This window comes from Haliotis cracherodii, unplaced genomic scaffold (assembly GCF_022045235.1).
Source record: "Haliotis cracherodii isolate W230 unplaced genomic scaffold, xgHalCrac1.p SCAF_14, whole genome shotgun sequence".
Taxonomy (NCBI): domain Eukaryota; kingdom Metazoa; phylum Mollusca; class Gastropoda; order Lepetellida; family Haliotidae; genus Haliotis; species Haliotis cracherodii.
Window position 1 is genome coordinate 5485102 of NW_027266269.1, and position 23619 is coordinate 5508720.

The window sequence follows — 23619 nt, forward strand, 5'->3', positions numbered from 1 at the left end:
GAATTGTGACAATCAAACAGTAAATAATAAGTAAGGAATACCCCGCATCTCCACCATGCCGTAACTGCTTTCAGGCGTCCATAGCGACCCTAATACAGTTACTAAATGTATTGCCGTTCCTTGTCCTCGTGGTCAATTACGCCAAGACATTGCCACTCGCCTTGTCCGCCGCGGCTCGGCTCCCTCAAGGAATGATGGGTCTCATGACACTTACTCCAAGTTATCTCTATCAGCATTCACACACGCATAATAAAGAAACGCAACACCAGTTTTATACTCACATTGTTTTACTTACTCTCAGCCCATCTATCAATACAGGACAGGATCAGACCCGCCAGACTTGTCACTAACTGGGGAAACTTAGAACGATCGGGATTCGACTCGATCGATTGCAAACCGTGCTCTCCTCTTTCTTATGTTGAAGGTATCATTTTATAGTGTCGAGCCTGGCCTGTCCTTGTCACATGTCACAATACCTCTTTTTGATTCGTTAAAATTAAGATCTGACCATGAACTCATGTGTGTCGTAATCGGAAAACTACAGAAGCCTACGTGCCATATTGCTCATCTCTCTATTGATTTTGTGACACACATCAGGAAGCTCCAAATGAAATATACCTTGGAACTCTCTATTTGATTTATTAACTAACGGACGATAGCCATGGACCAATCCAATGATAATTATTAAAATGTCCAGAATACACTTGTGATAAATGTGAAGTGTCTTTTATCTATTGATTCCTTTCAAACTAAAAGTTCTGTCACAAACTATATCTAATGCAACTCCTCATTGCAACTATAATGGTTTTATTTGTTATCATTTTCTAATGTTTTTGAGATGCATTTTTAACCTTATAACATCCTCAGCCTGTGGACAAGAGCTGTCCACAGCTCGGAAGACATAAGTATGATTTCAGGTCTGAGATGTAAAATATAATCACAATAAACACAATAGAAGTAAAACAGGATCGATCATTCCACATATTAGATTGTAACCAATTTCAAAATTTTAGAAAGATCCGGAATACTCGAACAGTCAAAATGTATCTACATGCTAAAGAATAAGAGAAAAGATCCCATGTTACTTCGGATAACCACAGAGCATAAATATCACGAAATATCATTCACATACAATGTAGAATTAATCAATAGCAATGCATAAATGTCAAATGTCACTGCACATGGCCACAATATGGCACCACCATTCACGAAAGTTCATTTGTCACTGGTCCCAATCGAATTCACTGGCTCCTTTCTTGTTTTGAAAAATCAATTGGTGGAACGCTGTCCAACGTTCCTGAATCCTTGAAAACACACAGCCTATGCACACAGTTAGGTCCTTGGCTAGGGTGGCAAAGAGAGAGGTCGACTGTTCTTGACACTGCTTGAGCGTTGACCGGTCGCTGTCTAAAGATGTTGTATGCCGATAGAGTCACAGCGTGTATGCGCTGGCAGTGAGCACCTGTAGATGTAGACGGCTGGGTTGCTGACAGATATGGATAACCCTCTGTGGCTTGCGGTCTGTATTTGTGCTTGACTCTCCGCCCTATAGAATGGGCTACGGCCATCATCTACAACACTTAAAAATACTGGTAACTCACGAACAACAAGTGAATAATACCATACCAACTATAAAAATGTGACAGCTGCAGCTCAGACTTCTGCCTATAAAAATAAGACTATATAAACAATAATAGTCATCTGGCATATGCATATGTACATATAAGGATGATAACGGGAGGAATCGAATTTCTGGATTATTTGTTACAGGTTCACTTGCGTAGACAAATATAATCATAAAAAGACATTTATAAGCACGAACAAATCGCAAAACCCATGGACTGCTTGAACAGTACAGTCGGACTAACTATCATAAAATTCTAACCAACAACATTCCGCAAATGCTTTGTAGTTATCAACACCAAAACGAACAACATATAACATTATCAAGAGATGGACTGAGAGCACACATTGAGACACAGATAATAGACACTCAAAGACCTAGAATTACGTTTGCATGAAGCAATTATTTGATAACCATGAAAACGCATGCGTATAAATGTATCCTTGCACTAGCAAGATAATCGGAGACTATATGTCGTTATGATGCTTAGCCGTTACCAACATTAACTAAGTCTCATTAATCACTAACAATCCTACTTGATAACATTAAAACACTGTCGCCATATGGTTCCTATAAACACTGTCGTCGTACACTTATAAGAGGAAGGTAAATATAGATGAAGGTGAGACGGACAGAAGAGAAAAACGTATAGATGAAAAGTAGTGAGGTCGAAGTAACTGTTAAGTTAACCTTACTCGACATCCGACCACGCTATTTCTAACCGAGTCATGTCGGGATCAAAAGATGACGACCCAATGCTGGGCGAGTCGATGCGGCTTGATGATAGGCGGCGTGAGGAAACTAGCGGAGGAGAGGAACGCCTCTCTTCTTGTAAACGCTGTATGTTAAGTGACGGAGCACTAGAAGACCGTCGTGAAATTTGATGGCGTCGAAGACAGTCTTCCAGCAGAGGAAGCTACGCTCTATCGTCTCCTGAAGGGCAAGTCGCCCTTTCATGTAAGGGGCACCGCAAGCCGGACAAAAGACCTCGGGGATGTTTAGCGGGAGTCTAGGTAACGACCTAAAACGGAGAGCACGATCTATGGATTGTTGCAAAGCAACATGGCAACGGGGCGATCTGTACAGTGTAACCTGGGTCCTTTTCCTTGACAACAGCCAACCCGAGTTCAAAAGTAACTGGAGTCTTGCAGTAGACACACAGCGGCATCTGCTCAGTGTCTGGGATACCACAGGGGCCACTAACGGGTCATTAAAAGTGGATGAAATAGGCGTATGGCGCACAATTCGACACAACGGCAGTCAATACTCTATCTCCAGAAAGTAAAAAAAATGGACAGACGCTGTGAGATGAATTGGCAAGATATGGCTGGCCCGCATTATCCATGGTGCGAAATGGGGCTGGTCTGGATAATGCTGTCTGTGCACAGGCAAGTAACAGGTATTGTGATCGGAAATACTCCGCCAATATCGTCACCTGTTCCAACGCCGCATAGTCCATTTTTCAAAGTTCAATTAGGCAGGGTATAAACCTGCCAAGTACAAAACCACCCTCCAAATTGGTAGCGCGCGGAAAAATATTGGACAGCCAATGCTCGTGCAGGTGCGCGGACCTTCAGCTATAGGAGCCGAATGGCCTCGTATGGTGTCCACCACTGTTGGGTCAACTACCAGGAAGCTATCATAAGCTAACCATTGGAAACAAGCATTATTGTTAAGGGCATCCATAATCAAAAGTTTAACTGACTGAGAAAGTAGCAAGAGGATGAATAGCAAAAATCTCAATGAAGGAGCTTAACTATGTCTCAACAATAAAACATTAAAAAATTTACAAGGGAATGAGCCAAATAGCACAAGGGCACCCTGTACAATGTGAAGACAAAAGTGGAAAAACAACGTCTCACCGATAAGGAAGGAATCATTTTAAAGGAAACGCCATTAGCCAACTTACATAAGTTTTTCCTGAAATATATACATAATGCGTCAGGGTTTAATTTGCGAATTGTGACAATCAAACAGTAAATAATAAGTAAGGAATACCCCGCATCTCCACCATGCCGTAACTGCTTTCAGGCGTCCATAGCGACCCTAATACAGTTACTAAATGTATTGCCGTTCCTTGTCCTCGTGGTCAATTACGCCAAGACATTGCCACTCGCCTTGTCCGCCGCGGCTCGGCTCCCTCAAGGAATGATGGGTCTCATGACACTTACTCCAAGTTATCTCTATCAGCATTCACACACGCATAATAAAGAAACGCAACACCAGTTTTATACTCACGTTGTTTTACTTACTCTCAGCCCATCTATCAATACAGGACAGGATCAGACCCGCCAGACTTGTCACTAACTGGGGAAACTTAGAACGATCGGGATTCGACTCGATCGATTGCAAACCGTGCTCTCCTCTTTCTTATGTTGAAGGTATCATTTTATAGTGTCGAGCCTGGCCTGTCCTTGTCACATGTCACAATACCTCTTTTTGATTCGTTAAAATTAAGATCTGACCATGAACTCATGTGTGTCGTAATCGGAAAACTACAGAAGCCTACGTGCCATATTGCTCATCTCTCTATTGATTTTGTGACACACATCAGGAAGCTCCAAATGAAATATACCTTGGAACTCTCTATTTGATTTATTAACTAACGGACGATAGCCATGAACCAATCCAATGATAATTATTAAAATGTCCAGAATACACTTGTGATAAATGTGAAGTGTCTTTTATCTATTGATTCCTTTCAAACTAAAAGTTCTGTCACAAACTATATCTAATGCAACTCCTCATTGCAACTATAATGGTTTTATTTGTTATCATTTTCTAATGTTTTTGAGATGCATTTTTAACCTTATAACATCCTCAGCCTGTGGACAAGAGCTGTCCACAGCTCGGAAGACATAAGTATGATTTCAGGTCTGAGATGTAAAATATAATCACAATAAACACAATAGAAGTAAAACAGGATCGATCATTCCACATATTAGATTGTAACCAATTTCAAAATTTTAGAAAGATCCGGAATACTCGAACAGTCAAAATGTATCTACATGCTAAAGAATAAGAGAAAAGATCCCATGTTACTTCGGATAACCACAGAGCATAAATATCACGAAATATCATTCACATACAATGTAGAATTAATCAATAGCAATGCATAAATGTCAAATGTCACTGCACATGGCCACAATATGGCACCACCATTCACGAAAGTTCATTTGTCACTGGTCCCAATCGAATTCACTGGCTTCTTTCTTGTTTTGAAAAATCAATTGGTGGAACGCTGTCCAACGTTCCTGAATCCTTGAAAACACACAGCCTATGCACACAGTTAGGTCCTTGGCTAGGGTGGCAAAGAGAGAGGTCGACTGTTCTTGACACTGCTTGAGCGTTGACCGGTCGCTGTCTAAAGATGTTGTATGCCGATAGAGTCACAGCGTGTATGCGCTGGCAGTGAGCACCTGTAGATGTAGACGGCTGGGTTGCTGACAGATATGGATAACCCTCTGTGGCTTGCGGTCTGTATTTGTGCTTGACTCTCCGCCCTATAGAATGGGGTACGGCCATCATCTACAACACTTAAAAATACTGGTAACTCACGAACAACAAGTGAATAATACCATACCAACTATAAAAATGTGACAGCTGCAGCTCAGACTTCTGCCTATAAAAATAAGACTATATAAACAATAATAGTCATCTGGCATATGCATATGTACATATAAGGATGATAACGGGAGGAATCGAATTTCTGGATTATTTGTTACAGGTTCACTTGCGTAGACAAATATAATCATAAAAAGACATTTATAAGCACGAACAAATCGCAAAACCCATGGACTGCTTGAACAGTACAGTCGGACTAACTATCATAAAATTCTAACCAACAACATTCCGCAAATGCTTTGTAGTTATCAACACCAAAACGAACAACATATAACATTATCAAGAGATGGACTGAGAGCACACATTGAGACACAGATAATAGACACTCAAAGACCTAGAATTACGTTTGCATGAAGCAATTATTTGATAACCATGAAAACGCATGCGTATAAATGTATCCTTGCACTAGCAAGATAATCGGAGACTATATGTCGTTATGATGCTTAGCCGTTACCAACATTAACTAAGTCTCATTAATCACTAACAATCCTACTTGATAACATTAAAACACTGTCGCCATATGGTTCCTATAAACACTGTCGTCGTACACTTATAAGAGGAAGGTAAATATAGATGAAGGTGAGACGGACAGAAGAGAAAAACGTATAGATGAAAAGTAGTGAGGTCGAAGTAACTGTTAAGTTAACCTTACTCGACATCCGACCACGCTATTTCTAACCGAGTCATGTCGGGATCAAAAGATGACGACCCAATGCTGGGCGAGTCGATGCGGCTTGATGATAGGCGGCGTGAGGAAACTAGCGGAGGAGAGGAACGCCTCTCTTCTTGTAAACGCTGTATGTTAAGTGACGGAGCACTAGAAGACCGTCGTGAAATTTGATGGCGTCGAAGACAGTCTTCCAGCAGAGGAAGCTACGCTCTATCGTCTCCTGAAGGGCAAGTCGCCCTTTCATGTAAGGGGCACCGCAAGCCGGACAAAAGACCTCGGGGATGTTTAGCGGGAGTCTAGGTAACGACCTAAAACGGAGAGCACGATCTATGGATTGTTGCAAAGCAACATGGCAACGGGGCGATCTGTACAGTGTAACCTGGGTCCTTTTCCTTGACAACAGCCAACCCGAGTTCAAAAGTAACTGGAGTCTTGCAGTAGACACACAGCGGCATCTGCTCAGTGTCTGGGATACCACAGGGGCCACTAACGGGTCATTAAAAGTGGATGAAATAGGCGTATGGCGCACAATTCGACACAACGGCAGTCAATACTCTATCTCCAGAAAGTAAAAAAAATGGACAGACGCTGTGAGATGAATTGGCAAGATATGGCTGGCCCGCATTATCCATGGTGCGAAATGGGGCTGGTCTGGATAATGCTGTCTGTGCACAGGCAAGTAACAGGTATTGTGATCGGAAATACTCCGCCAATATCGTCACCTGTTCCAACGCCGCATCGTCCATTTTTCAAAGTTCAATTAGGCAGGGTATAAACCTGCCAAGTACAAAACCACCCTCCAAAATGGTAGCGCGCGGAAAAATATTGGACAGCTAATGCTCGTGCAGGTGCGCGGACCTTCAGCTATAGGAGCCGAATGGCCTCGTATGGTGTCCACCACTGTTGGGTCAACTACCAGGAAGCTATCATAAGCTAACCATTGGAAACAAGCATTATTGTTAAGGGCATCCATAATCAAAAGTTTAACTGACTGAGAAAGTAGCAAGAGGATGAATAGCAAAAATCTCAATGAAGGAGCTTAACTATGTCTCAACAATAAAACATTAAAAAATTTACAAGGGAATGAGCCAAATAGCACAAGGGCACCCTGTACAATGTGAAGACAAAAGTGGAAAAACAACGTCTCACCGATAAGGAAGGAATCATTTTAAAGGAAACGCCATTAGCCAACTTACATAAGTTTTTCCTGAAATATATACATAATGCGTCAGGGTTTAATTTGCGAATTGTGACAATCAAACAGTAAATAATAAGTAAGGAATACCCCGCATCTCCACCATGCCGTAACTGCTTTCAGGCGTCCATAGCGACCCTAATACAGTTACTAAATGTATTGCCGTTCCTTGTCCTCGTGGTCAATTACGCCAAGACATTGCCACTCGCCTTGTCCGCCGCGGCTCGGCTCCCTCAAGGAATGATGGGTCTCATGACACTTACTCCAAGTTATCTCTATCAGCATTCACACACGCATAATAAAGAAACGCAACACCAGTTTTATACTCACATTGTTTTACTTACTCTCAGCCCATCTATCAATACAGGACAGGATCAGACCCGCCAGACTTGTCACTAACTGGGGAAACTTAGAACGATCGGGATTCGACTCGATCGATTGCTAACTGTGCTCTCCTCTTTCTTATGTTGAAGGTATCATTTTAAAGTGTTCGAGCCGGGCCTGGCCTGTCCTTGTCACATGTCACAATAACTCTTTTTGATTTGTTAAAATTTAGATCTGACCATGAACTCATGTGTGTCGTAATCGGAAAACTACAGAAGCCTACGTGCCATATTACTCATCTCTCTATTGATTTTGTGACACGCATCCGGAAGCTCCAAATGAAATATACCTTGGAAACTCTCTATTTGATTTATTAACTTATGGACGATAGCCATGAACCAATCCAATAATAATTATGAAATGTCCAGAATACACTTGTGATAAATGTGAAGTGTCTTTTATCTATTGATTCCTTTCAAACTAAAAGTTCTGTCACAAACTATATCTATTGCAACTCCTCATTGCAACTATAATGGTTTTATTTGTTATCATTTTTTAATGTTTTTGAGATGCATTTTTAACCTTATAACAATATGTATTAAAAATGTATGATTTTTCGTCACGATATGGAGGTTGACCACCACGTGAGTCCGTTCTGGTTCTCATGCTTTAAAACTATTTATTATTTTGAAGACTGAGTGGTTAAACAGCTTTGTAGTGACTTATCCGAGGTTTTGACCTCGTACTCTCAGGTTAATCCCATCTATTAAGTCCTTGATATATTTGCTAACTTACAACTACGGGGGTTGGACCGGTTCCCTCCTTGTACATTTCGTATAGTTAATCTTATGTAATAATTTCTCTTAAATCACCTTGGCAGTTTTGGACAACCTTAACTCTCTACTTGACTCCGATGGTCTAACTTTGGTTATTAGTGGTCTATAGCCTTGTTTTAATTGATAGGACTTAATCTCTTATTGCTATATGTTTTTACAGGAAATTATGATCTAGTTTGTTTTATTAAAAAACTGTGATATACCTTACTATTTTACTCTCCTTTTTTGACAGATATTTCAAATATAATACCTAGTTCACATCGCTATATGGCTGAAATATTGCCGATGCGATGTAAAATTTAACTCACTCACTCACTCACTCACTCGAATCAGAGATTTACGTACTCTGCACCCTGTCATTCTTGTTAGAAAACCAATTAATGAAATATAATTGGCCGCCACCTGCGCTCCTCGTGTTATACGGCACTCGTGAAGAGCAACCTCCTCGTGGTGAGTGCTGGGTAGCGCTAATAGCTCTTCCCCCGTGTGGAACCGGGGTAGAATATTTCCACAGCACCCCATTGCTGGTCGTAGAAGGCGACCAAATTGGGCAACCTGTTTGCCGTGGGTTGTGCCCCTGTGTCGGCGGAGGACGGGAGTCTGGTAGTTGAGGGCACTGGTTCCAGGAACAGTGTTCCTTTGCCCAACACACTACTTCGACCCTTACTTCGCCTAGACGGGTGGTAAGATGGGCCCGGTCTTATCAATCGGCTGGTCATGCCAGGCCCTGTGCATAATATTGTGTTTGCACAAATGTGATTGATATTAATGTATTATTTGGTCTTGGTCATGTGTTACGTGTATGACATCCCAAATTATGATGTAAACGTTTGCCTAGAGTCTTATGCCAGAAGGCGGTGGCTCATTGGCCAATCTGGTGATATGGACCTCTGTATTCTGGGTTTCTCAAGAAAAATGATGAAGGTCGAACCAGCCTGGCGTTTCTTCTTTCAGATCTCCTTGCTATACAAGTCTGTGTTTCTGGAGTATACCACCCCTGTAGCCCTGATGTTTCAGTCTGGTTTCCACTGCAACATCGTCCTTGTTGACACTCGGTGGCGGGTGGGGAGCAGGGTTGCTGAAACGCATCACCCTACCATGGCTAACACATTACACTCTGGTTCTGTAAAAGCAAATAAAAGAAGACATCTCTCTTCTTCATCAGAGGAAGAAGTTTCTCAATTTGTGTCTGATTCCTTGCCAAAATTCTTGGTTATTGAAGCTGCGGATGGAAGCCCATTGAAACTGAATCCATTTGCCGTCTCCAAGGGCATCCAAGGTGTCTGCGGAGACGTTAAAAATGTTACTCGACTGAGAGGTGGTTCACTATTAGTGGAATGTGTAAGGAGACAGCAATCTGTCAATCTGCTGGGTCTACAGCAGTTTGTAAACACCCAGGTTGTTGTCTCAGTGCACAAGACACTGAACTCGTGTAGAGGCATCGTCAGAGACTGGTCCCGCTGTCTTTCTGACATGTCAGAAGAAGAAATTGCAGACGAGGTGAAATCTCAAGGTGTCACCGTTGTAAAACGGTTCACTAGGAAACAAGGTTCTGAAATCATAAACACTAATACTTACCTGTTTACCTTCGGACTGACAACTCTTCCCAAGTCTGTTAAAGCTGGATATTGCAACATCGGAGTGGAGGTCTATGTACCAAATCCACTCCGTTGTTTTAAATGCCAAAAATTTGGACACGGTGCAAAATCTTGCCATGGAAAAACAAAATGTTCCCGTTGCGGTGAAGCTCATGAGAGCAATAATTGCACAAATGACATCAAGTGTGCTAACTGCAACGGTGAACATCTAACATCGTCAAAATCTTGTCCAACATTTGAATATGAAGCAAAAATTATGAAACTCAAATGCACTCAAAATATTTCTTATTTTGAAGCCAAAAAATTAGTTCCTGTTCAATCAAACCCAAATCCATCTCTTACATATTCAGCTGCAATGTCTTCTCCTGCTCCAGTTTCTGTTCCGAGACCAACAACAACTTCTATATCATGTCAAACTGACATATCATGGATATCTGACACACAAAGATTATTGGAGGAAGTATCTCCAACTTTCCAAATTTCTTCCGCCTGCCAAACTGATGACTCAACACCTGAACCATCACAAGATATAGCCCAAGGTGATGTACATCTCACAAAAACAGAGAAAAGAAAGTTGAAGAAAAAGACGAAGGCACTTCAGCATCTGGCTGTGCCCTCCTCTTCTGTAACGACTGTTCCGGTTCAAAATCATTTTGAACCATTGACCATGGAGGTCTCTCCTTCCTTCCCAGACCATGGGAATGGCCCCTCCACACGTCCACGTTCCCCAGTTGAACCTCCATGAACAGAGATCCTAAACTTATACAATGGAATTGCAGAGGACTTAGGACCAATTTTAATGAATTGCAATTATTAGTACAGGACTTTCAGCCGTCGGCGTTCTGTCTGCAAGAGACATATCTCAAGCCAACAGATAAGTTTGACATGCGTCAATACATTTCCCATCATTCATTTTCTCCTCCCAATGTTAAGGCTACTGGGGGATGTTCTATTCTGGTGAGGCAGGATGTGATCCACAATCCTGTTCCTCTGAATGTCAATTTACAGGCTGTTGCAGTTCGACTGACACTGCACGTTGTTGTTACTTTGTGCTCATTGTATATTCCACCCTCTTCAGCACTTCAGCGATCTCACCTACAATCGTTATATGACCAGCTCCCGAAACCCTGTATCATCATGGGCGACCTGAATGGTCATAATCCTCTATGGGGAAGTGATAGCACAAATTCAAAGGGAAAAGTCATTGAAGATTTTATCACTGATAATAATCTTTGTATATTTAATGATAGCACAAAAACTTACTTACATCCTGCTAGTGGTACTTATTCTGTTTTGGATCTTTCAATCTCAGATTCAAATATGTTATCCGAATTTACATGGTCAGTCCACGATGACATGTGTGGGAGTGACCATTTCCCTTCTCTTCTTACTGCCAACAACCCAGCTGATGAGCCACCTTCAACGAGATGGAATTTTTCAAAGGCAAATTGGCCTTTATATAAATCATTATGTGAGGAAATGTTGACAACTGACATTTTAATAAATGTCCCTGATCCGATTCAGGTGTTCTCTGATAAACTGAATGAAATTGCTGACGAAGCTATTCCTAAGTCCTCTGTAATACCCCACATTCGTAAACCATGGTTTGATACAGATTGTAAAAAGGCCAGAAAAATTAGGAAGAAGGCGGAAAAGTATTTCCGTCGACATCCTACGGTACATAATCTTAATAATGTTAAAATAACAAACGCCAAGGCACGGCGTACATTTAAACAAACAAAACGCCAATCGTGGAGAAGATATGTATCAAAAATCAATTCTCGAACTCCGATTTCAAAGGTGTGGAACATGATACAAAAAATCAAAGGTAAAGGTTCAAAGTCTGCTGTTCATCATCTTGAAGATGAAGATAGATTACTGACTGATAAGACTGACATTGCAAATAAACTGGGCGAAACTTTGGCCAAACACTCTTCATCATCTAATTACGTACCTAAATTTCAAAAATACAAACAACAACAAGAAAAGAAAAGTATTAATTTTAGTTCTGACAATGGTGAAGATTATAACGAAATATTTTCAATTCATGAGCTAAATACTGCACTTGGACAGGCCCATGATACTGCAACGGGTGCTGATAACATCCATTATAAACTTCTAAAACACTTGCCTGAATCATGTTTAGAAGTTCTGCTTTGTATCTTTGATGAAATATGGACTTCAGGGAATTTTCCATCTTCTTGGCATAATGCCATTGTCATACCTATGCCAAAGCCTGGCCGGGATCATTCAGATCCTTCAAATTATCGACCGATATCATTAACTAGCTGTGTCTGTAAAACCATGGAACGTATGGTCAACAATAGATTAGTCTGGTACTTGGAAACCAACAATTTAATCACTAACATTCAATGTGGTTTCCGAAAAAACAGAAGTACCATCGACCATTTAGTACGTTTGGATTCGTTTATAAAAAATGCCATTGTAAATAAACAACACGCGGTATCAATCTTTTTTGACTTGGAAAAGGCATATGATACCACATGGAAACATGGTATTTTGACTGATTTACATGACTTTGGTTTGAGAGGCCGTTTGCCTCAATTTGTATCAAAGTTTTTAACTGACAGGGCACTCGTGAAGAGCAACCTCCTCGTGGTGAGTGCTGGGTAGCGCTAATAGCTCTTCCCCCGTGTGGACTCGGGGTAGAATTTGTCCACAGCACCCCATTGCTGGTCGTAAAAGGCGACCGAATTGGGCAACCTGTTTGCCGTGGGTTGCGCCCCTGTGTCGGTGGAGGACGGGATTCTGGTGGTTGAGGGCAATGGAGCCAGGAACCGGTGTTCCTTTTGCCCAACACACCACTTCGACCCTTACTTCACCTAGACGGGTGGTAGAATGGGCCCGGTTCTATCAATCGGCTGGTCACGTCATGCCCTGAGCATGGCAAACTGTCACGTTTGATACATCATAATACTCCATTTTCTATGATGAATTATGTTATCCCAATTATGCAATTCTCATTCTTGCCTAGAGTCCTATGCCAGAAGGCGGTGGCTCATGGGCCAATCTGGTGATGTCAACCTCCGAATTCTATATGTCTCCATTGTTCTGTCATGGGCCGAACCAGCTGGGCATTTCTTTTGGTAGACAAATTTAGCTATTCGTGTTGTATTTGCTGGAGTATAACACCCCTGTAGCCCTGATGTTGTAGACTGGCTTCCTCTGCGGCATCGTTTTTTATTGACACTCCATGGTGGGTGGGGATCAGGGGTGCTGAATTTTATTCTCACACCATGTCACAAAACCCAAATTCTGGTTCATTGAAAACCAATAAACGTCGTCATGTGGACTCTTTGTCATCTGATGAAGATGTCTCTCAGGATGTTGCTAATTCTTGGCCAAGGTTTATAGTCATATCTTCTTCTGATGGAAATCCTCTCAAACTTAATCCTTTTGCTGTCTCCAAGGGCATTCAGAGTGTCTGTGGAGAGGTAAAAAATGTAACTCGTCTCAGAAATGGTTCACTTCTTGTCGAGTGTGCACGGAGACAGCAATCTGTCAATCTGCTGGGTCTCCAGCAGTTTGTTAACACCCAGGTTGTTGTTTCAGTGCACAAATCTCTGAACTCCTGCAGAGGAATTGTTCGAGACCGAGCGAAGTGTCTGTCTGACATGACAGAAGACGAAATTGCAGCAGCATTGACACATCAAGGAGTTACCTCCGTGAAACGTTTCACGAGAAAACAGGACAACAATGTCATCAAAACAAATACATATCTGTTCACCTTTAGACTTTCTGCTATTCCAACATCAATAAAAGCTGGCTACTTTAACATCGGTGTTGAGGTATATATCCCTAACCCACTCAGATGTTTTAAGTGCCAACAGTTTGGCCATGGTGCCAACACCTGCACCCGCAATATTGTATGCCTTCGTTGCAGTGGGGCTCATGAGAACCCTGAGTGCACCAATGACATCAAGTGTGCCAACTGTGATGGACCACATTTGGCATCGTCGAAGTCCTGCCCAAAATTTGAATATCAGTCAACACTCCTCAAAATTAAACACACAAACAATATCTCTTTTTCTGAAGCAAAAAAATTCCTTCCCAATCCTAGTCAAAATCCTACTGTCTCATATTCTGCTGCACTTTCTTCTGTTCCCGTTCCCAAGGTAACGACAAAATCCATTTCCTGTCAAACAGACATATCTTGGGTGACTGATCAACGGGTCACACTTGGTGATACACCTATGCCACCACCTTCACAGACCAGTTCATCTGCGTCTCAGACAGAAATGCCAACACAAGGTCCATCTGACCCAACCTCTGAACCAACATCTGAGCAAGAAGTTGAGACAGTTAACCAAAAGAAAAAGAAAAAGAAACAGTTAAAAAAACAGGCCAGGACTCTCCAGCATTTGGAGGTGCCCCAACCTTTAGATCCTACTGTAACGGTTCATAATCCGTTTGATCCACTTGATATGGACGTCACTCCTTCACACCCTGTACATGGGAGTGACCATTCCACACGACCAAGATCCCCAGTTGAGCCTCCATGAGTGGCTCCCTCAATTTGATTCAGTGGAATTGCAGAGGTCTCAGGACCAATTTTAATGAATTACATTTATTAATTCAAGATTTTACGCCATCAGCAATATGTCTCCAGGAGACATATCTCAAAGAGACTGACAACTTTGATTTGCGTCGGTACAGTTCGTATCACTCCTTTTCTCCAACAGGTGCTAAAGCTACTGGAGGATCTACTGTTTTGGTGAAGCAGGGAGTGATCCACAGCCCTGTTTCACTTCATACCAATCTTCAGGCTGTTGCAGTGCGCTTGACTTTGCACATTACATTTACCCTGTGTTCTTTGTATATTTCTCCTTCCTCTGTGCTTCAGAGATCGGATCTTCAATCCTTATACGATCAACTCCCTAAGCCTTGCATGATTGTGGGTGATTTAAACGGCCATAACCCATTATGGGGAAGTGTTAACGTTAATCAAAAAGGAAGAGTACTTGAAGATTTTATTTCTGATAACAATTTATGCATTTACAATGATGGATCAAATACTTATTTACATCCCGCTACTGGAACCTATTCTGCTTTAGATCTGTCACTAACAGATTCAAATCTATTAAACGAATTTACGTGGTCGGTCCATGATGACTTGTGTGGCAGCGACCATTTTCCCTCAATATTAACAGTGAATAATCCAACTGATGTTCCACCTACATCTAGGTGGAATTTTACCAAGGCAAACTGGCCTTCTTTTCAGGAACTCTGTACCGATAGATTGACACCGGATATGTTCAGAACTGTTACCGACCCTATTCAGTTGTTCTCTGATAAGTTGAATGAAATTGCTGTGATAACTATTCCTAGGTCCTCTGCAAATCCACACATTCGAAAACCATGGTTTGATTTAGAATGCAAACAGGCTAGAAAGTGTCGGAAAAAAGCGGAGAAATATTTCCGCCGACATCCAACTGTACAAGTCACATTATGGCTGAAATATTGCCGACGTGACTTTAATTAAACTCACTCACTCACTCACTCCAACTGTACCTAATTTGGATCATGTTAAAATCACAAATGCCAAGGCCCGCCGTACCTTCAAACAGAATAAGCGTAAGTCTTGGAGGAATTATGTCTCTAAAATAAATTCTCGCACGCCGATATCCAAGGTGTGGAACATGATTGCAAAAATTAAAGGTAAAGGCTCAAAATCGACTGTCCACCATCTCAAGGAAGGTGACCATTTATTAACAGATAAAGTGGACATTGCTAATAAATTGGGCGAGACGCTGGCCAAACACTCTTCATCAACAAATTATGATCCCAAGTTTCAAACTTATCAGAAACAACAGGAAAAGAAGAGGATTGATTTTACTTCTCAAAATGGAGAAGATTATAATGAGGTATTTTCGCTCCACGAGCTAAATACTGCACTTGGTCAAGCGCACGACACTGCAACGGGAAATGATAATATTCATTATCAACTCCTGAAGCATTTACCTAATTCATGTTTAGAGACGCTTCTTGACATATTTGATCAGATATGGATGTCAGGAAATTTTCCTACTTCTTGGCGTAATGCTATAGTTGTCCCCATACCTAAACCTGGTAGGGACCATAGTGATGCATCTAATTATAGACCAATATCACTAACTAGCTGTGTGTGCAAAACCATGGAGCGAATGGTAAATAATCGACTGGTTTGGTACTTGGAAACTAATAATCTTATAAGTAACATACAATGTGGTTTCCGTCAGAATATAAGTACCATTGACCATCTGGTACGTTTAGAATCCTTTGTCAAAAATGCAATTGTAAATAATCAGCATGCAGTATCAATCTTTTTTGATTTAGAAAAAGCGTATGATACCACTTGGAAGCATGGTATTTTAAAAGATCTACATAATTTGGGGTTAAGAGGCCGTTTGCCTCAATTTATATCCCAATTTTTAACAGACCGACAATTTCAGGTTCGTGTGGGTTCCACCCTGTCTGACCATTATAATCAGGATCAGGGTGTCCCACAAGGCAGTATTTTGTCTGTAACTCTGTTTAGCATAAAGATTGATAGTCTGTCAAAGGTTTTAAATGATTCCATTGATGGTTCACTTTTTGTGGACGATTTTAATATTTCATGTCGTGGTAAAAATATGCGTACCATCGAGAGACAGTTACAGCTATGTCTCAACAAAATCGAAAAATGGTGTCTTGAAAATGGTTTTAGGTTTTCAAAAGCTAAGACCAATTGTATTCATTTTTGTAGAAAATACAAGCACCACAAAGATCCTGAACTATTTTTACATGGCACTCCTATCAAGGTTGTAAAGGAGGCCAAGTTCCTGGGTCTCATTTTCGATCACCATTTAACTTTTAAACCGCATATTAACTATCTTAAAACTAAATGCCTGAAGGCTCTGGATTTGTTGAAAGTTGTTGCCAACACGAAGTGGGGAGGTTATCAATCAACTCTCCTACACTTGTATAGGTCTCTAATCCGCTCTAAATTAGATTATGGCTCCATCGTTTATGGTGGAGCCTGTAAGAGCAATTTACAAAAATTAGATTCTATTCACCATCAGGGCCTAAGACTATGTCTTGGCGCCTTTCGAACGTCTCCTGTAGAAAGCTTATATGTAGAAGCTGATGAACCATCGTTAAAGCAGCGGCGTATCAAATTATCGCTTCAATATATTGCAAAATTACGCTCTAACCCGTCAAACCCTGCATATAACTGTATATTTCAACCCCATTACGAAGACCTTTTTCATAGTAAGCCTAAGCTGGTCCCACCACTAGGCATTCGGATTAAACCCCACATTACAGCTGCACATATTGATTTAGATAATATTTCTCCTTTCAGGCTTCTGTCTTCCCCTCCTTGGCAACTTATCAGACCGGAGGTGGACTTGACTCTCACACAATTTAAAAAACAAGACACAAATCAATTAGTATATCAGCAAGAATATTTACAAGTTAGAGCTAAATACGAATCCCACCGTTCTATTTTTACAGATGGATCCAAAGACGGCAGCACAGTCTCCAGTGCTGCTGTCATTGGATCCAAAACCGTCTCATCTCGCTTACCAGACCATAGCTCCATTTTCACTGCTGAAGCCAAGGCAATATTAACTGCTTTAGAATATATCCCAAAACAGTACAGTTGTAAACGGTTCATCATCTTTTCTGATTCATTATCGTGTCTACAGGCAGTCAAATCTAGCTCTTCGCATCATCCATTCATTTTAGATATTTTAGAATTGTATAATGACCTTGCTACTGGCCAATACGACATCGTCTTTTGCTGGTTGCCCAGTCATGTTGGAATCACGGGTAACACTATGGCTGATGCTGCAGCAAAGGCAGCTCTCAACAAATCTGTGACACCACTTCTTCTACCATACAGTGACTATAAACCTGTTATTAGATCCTATATCAATGACCTAATGCAGAAGAAGTGGGACACCCAAGTGGGTATAAATAAATTACATGCAATTAAAGCAGATATTGGTTATACCTACTTGGGCTGTCAGTCCAGATTTGAAGAAGTCGTATTAAGACGATGTCGTATTGGCCATTCTCGTTATACTCATGAATATTTGTTAAAAGGTGAGGATCCTCCATTCTGTATCCCTTGTGATGAAAGAATCACAGTCAAGCATGTCCTGCTTGACTGTGTTGATTTTTCCATCACAAGGGACAATTATTTCAAGGTTTCATCTATGAAGGATCTTTTTAAGGTAAGTTCTCATTTAATTATTGCTTTTTTAAAAGAAATAGAATTGATTGATAAATTTTGATATGTATTGTATAAAGTATGTGCTTTTAATTTGGTAAAATGATTATATAACTGTGATTGTTAGTGGCTGTACCTTCAAAGGGGGTTGAAGTAGCGTAAAATAATTGTCCCCCTGAGAGGGTACATAAGTCCTATTTCATTCAAAGTATTTTTCATGTTTTTAATCGTAGAATTCTTGTTGTTTTTAACTGATTTGGCTTAAACTTGCTGACAATCACCAGTAGCCAGAGCGGTGGTGTAAATCCTGCTGGGTTACCATGTAGGTAGCAGAAGTATCGTAAGTCCCCATGGTACCTAGTATGGTGACCTACCTTTGGCTATTGGTGATCTATAGCCCATTTTTATTGTGTATTGTTATGAATTGTTACAAATTTTATTCTGTTATGCTAGTTTTACAATCTACATCTGTGATAATCTAGTGTTTTTACTGTCCTTTGTCGACAGATTTTAATGTCTATATTTATGTATTATTACTGTCCAACTTGATTTAGTCACGATATGGCTGAAATATTGCCGATGTGACTATAAATCTTAACTCACTCACTCACTCACTCACTTTAACTGACAGGCAATTTCAAGTCCGCGTGGGCTCTACCCTGTCTGATCATTATAATCAGGATCAGGGTGTCCCACAGGGCAGTATATTGTCTGTCACTTTGTTTAGTATTAAGATTAACAGTTTAGCAACTGTATTAAATGACTCGATTGATGGGTCATTATTTGTTGACGATTTTAACATTTCGTGTCGTGGCAAAAATATGCGCACTATTGAAAGACAATTGCAGCTTTGCTTAAATAAAATTCAGAATTGGTGTGTAAAAAATGGTTTCAAATTTTCAAAATCCAAAACAAATTGTATTCATTTTTGTCGAAGTTATAAACCTCATAAAGATCCTGAATTGTTTCTTGACTATACTCCAATCAGGGTTGTTGAGGAGGCCAAATTTTTGGGACTTGTTTTTTGACCATCATTTGACCTATTTGCCTCATATTAAGTATCTGAAGAATAAATGCCTGAAGGCCTTAGATCTACTGAAAGTCGTATCAAATTCTAAGTGGGGAGGGGATCAGACAACCCTCCTCCACTTATACAGATCTCTTATTCGCTCCAAATTAGATTATGGCTCGATTGTATATGGTGGAGCCTGTAAGAGTAATCTAGAAAAATTAGATACAGTCCACCATCAAGGCCTGAGACTCTGTCTTGGTGCCTTCAGGACATCTCCTATTGATAGCCTTTATGTCGAAGCTGATGAGCCTTCTCTTCACCAACGACGTATCAAATTGTCTCTTCAGTATATTGCAAAACTGCGTTCAAATCTATCAAATCCTGCTTATGATACAGTTTTTCATCCACAATATGAAGAACTGTTTCAGAAGAAACCCAAACATATTCCACCTCTTGGGATTCGGATGAAATCCCATATTACTGCTGCCAGGATAGAACTTGATACCGTATCCCCACACAGACTTTTATCATCTCCTCCATGGCAATTGGTTCGACCGACAGTGGATCTAACGCTTGCTAATAACAAAAAAATCAGACACAAATGACTTACACTATCAACAGGATTACCTACAGTTGAGGATCAATTATGATTCTCACCGTTCTATTTTCACTGACGGATCCAAGGACGGTGGCAATGTGTCTAGTGCCACTGTCATTGGATCAAAAACTATCTCTTCCAGATTACCCGACAATAGCTCTATATTCACAGCCGAATCTAAGGCAATACTCACAGCTTTGGAATACATTCAGGCACTCGTGAAGAGCAACCTCCTCGTGGTGAGTGCTGGGTAGCGCTAATAGCTCTTCCCCCGTGTGGAACCGGGGCAGAATATTTCCACAGCCTCCCATTGCTGGTCGTATGAGGCGACTAAAATGGGCAACCTGTTTGCCGTGGGTTGCGTCCCTGTGTCGGCGGAGGACGGGAGTCTGGTAGTTGAGGGCACTGGTTCCTGGAACTGTGTTCCTTTGCTCAACACACTACTTCGACCCTTACTTCGCCTAGACGGGTGGTAAGATGGGCCCGGTCTTATCAATCGGCTGGTCATGCCAGGCCCTGTGCGTAATATTGTATATGCACACATGTGTTGTATTTCGATGTCTATTTTGGCCTTGGCCATGCATAATTTGTATGAAATAACTATTTTGAATGGAATAAATTGCCTAGAGTCTTACGCCAGAAGGCGGTGGCTCATGGGCCAATCTGGTAATGTTGACCGCTGAATTCTGTATGTCTCTAAATTATTGTTATTCGCAGAACCAGCTTTGCAATAAATTTAGTAGACAAATATAGCTATTCATGTCATATTTGCTGGAGTATCACACCCCTGTAGCCCTGGTGTTTGCATTTTGGAAATCCAATGCAATAAGACACCGTCCTTGTTGACACTCGGTGGTGGGTGGGGAGCAGGGGTGCAGAACCATTATCTCTCACTATGTCTCACAAACACTCTGGTTCAAAGAGAAAACACTTAGATGCTAGCACATCAGATGAGGAAATAGATATCACATTGGATTCCTGGGCTCGATTTATTGTCATTGAGTCATCTGATCATCAACCCATAAAATTAAACCCGTTTGCCATTTCAAAGGCAATCAATGGCTGTTGTGGTGAAGTCAAGAATGTTACCCGCCTCCGTAATGGCTCCATACTTGTGGAGTGTATGCGGAGACAGCAATCTCTAAACTTATTATCACTCAACAAATTTGCAAATGTGGAGGTTGCTGTCTCCGCACACAGAACTTTGAACTCATGTCGGGGCATCGTCAGAGACAGAGCCCGATGTCTGTCCGACATGAGTGAAGATGAAATTGTAACAGAACTGGCAAAACAAGGTGTTTCAGCTGTCAAGCGATACACAAGAAAACAAAATGACACTGTTATCAAAACTAACACTTATCTGTTTACTTTTTCACTTTCTAAAATTCCTGAACATATCAAAGCTGGATACTTTAATATCGGAGTGGAGGTTTATGTCCCAAATCCACTCCGATGTTACAGGTGTCAGAAATTCGGACATGGTGCCAAGACCTGCACCCTCAGCTCCGTATGTGTCCGCTGCAGTGGCTCACATGAAAATACTGAGTGCAAACATGCCATTAAATGCGCAAATTGCGATGGAGACCACTTGGCCTCATCCAAACTGTGTCCTCACTTCATCCTTCAATCAAAAATTCTAAAAATAAAACACACTAACAATGTCTCTTTCCAGGAAGCTAAAAAAGTAGTTCAGTCTCAATCCCCAAATACTTCTACTAAATCATACTCAGCAGCAGTAACTTCCACTCCGATTGTCAAAGTTGCTTCAGCATCTACCGGATGCCAAACAAACATCTCATGGGTTAGTGATCAGCAGATCATACTAGATATCACACCTCAAACGTCTCCAGATGATAACTTAAGAGCAACCTCAGCTTCGCAGACTGTGGTCGTACAATCACCACAACCTTCAAAAGAATCAATAGAACCATCAACAATTGGAGACCTACATTTGACGAATAAGGAGAAAAAGAAACTGAAAAAAACGGCCAGAGCCCTCCACCATCTGGAGATGCCTTCTTCTCAGTCCATGACTGTGACGGTTCAAAATCAATTTGAACCTTTGGCGATGGAGGTAACTCCATCTCAATCAGGCCATGGGAATAGACCTCCCTCCCGGTCAAGATCCCCAGTAGAACCACCATGACCAGTTCTAACCCTGTTATACAGTGGAATTGCAGAGGCCTAAGGAACAATTTTAATGATTTACAGCTATTAATACAAGATTTGAAACCATCAGCCTTTTGTTTGCAGGAAACTTACTTTAAAACTACAGATCAGCTGAACATTAGACAATACGATTCTTATCATTTCTTTTCACCTCCAGGTGCTAAAGCAACTGGAGGCTCTTCAATCCTGGTGAGGCAGGGTGTAATTCATAGCCCTGTTCCTCTTAATACCCCTCTACAAGCTATCGCAGTTCGTATCACCATGCACATTGTTTTTACTTTGTGCTCTCTTTACATTCCTCCATCTGCATCTATTCAGCAAACCGATCTTCAAGCTTTATATGACCAGCTTCCTAAGCCCTGTATTATAATGGGCGATATGAACGGACATAATCCACTTTGGGGTAGTGATCATACCAACGGTAAAGGCAAGATCCTAGAAGATTTCATTTCTAACAATACTTTATGCTTTATACTTTTTAATGATAATTCAAAAACATATCTCCATCCTGGTACAGGCACATACTCTTCTCTGGATTTGTCTGTTACAGATTCCAATTTGCTAAATGCATTTGAGTGGTCCGTCCACGATGACCTCTGTGGAAGTGACCACTTTCCAACCATATTAAACCCTATTACCCCATCTGATGTTCCTCCGTCCTCTAGATGGAACTTTACCAAAGCTAACTGGCCTCTATATGACCATATCTGTAGTGAAAAATTAACACCTGATCACTTTATTGACGTTCCTGACCCTATCCAATGTTTTTCTGATGAACTGAATAAAATAGCTGAAGAATGTGTTCCAAAGTCCTCTGGAAATCCACACATACGTAAACCATGGTTTACCGATGACTGCAAGCGAGCTAGGAAGGCGAGGAAAAAGGCGGAGCATTATTTCCGACGTCATCCTATGGTCCATAATCTTAATAAATTTAAAATTTTAAACGCTAAAGCTAGGCGTCAGTTTAAACAAAGTAAACGCCAATCTTGGCGACATTATGTGTCAAAAATAAATTCACGAACGCCCATGTCCAAGGTATGGAACATGATCCAAAGGATCAAAGGCAAGGGCACTAAATCTAGTATTCACCATCTTAAAAATGGTGACCAACTCCTAACTCATAAATCAGATATTGCTAATAAACTTGGTGAAACTTTGGCTAAACACTCTTCCTCATCTAACTATGTACCGCAATTCCAAAAGTATCAAAAACAACAAGAAAAGAAACCTATTAATTTTAATTCACATAATGGGGAAGATTATAATGAACTATTCTCTATTCATGAACTCCACACTGCCCTTGGACAAGCTCATGATACTGCTACAGGAGTTGATAACATACATTATCAACTCCTGAAGCACTTACCTGACTCATCTTTACAAACACTGTTGAATATTTTTGATGAAATTTGGACCTCAGGGAACTTTCCTCCTTCATGGCGTGATGCCATAGTTGTCCCGATACCAAAACCCGGTCGAGATCATACTGACCCATCAAATTACCGACCAATATCATTGACAAGCTGCGTTTGCAAAACCATGGAACGCATGATAAACAATCGACTAGTTTGGTACCTGGAATCCAATCATCTTATTACTAATATACAATGTGGTTTCCGGAAAAACAGAAGTACCATCGACCATTTGGTTCGCTTAGAATCATTTGTTAAAAATGCCATAATAAATAAACAACATGCAGTGTCTATCTTTTTCGATCTAGAAAAAGCATATGACACTACATGGAAACATGG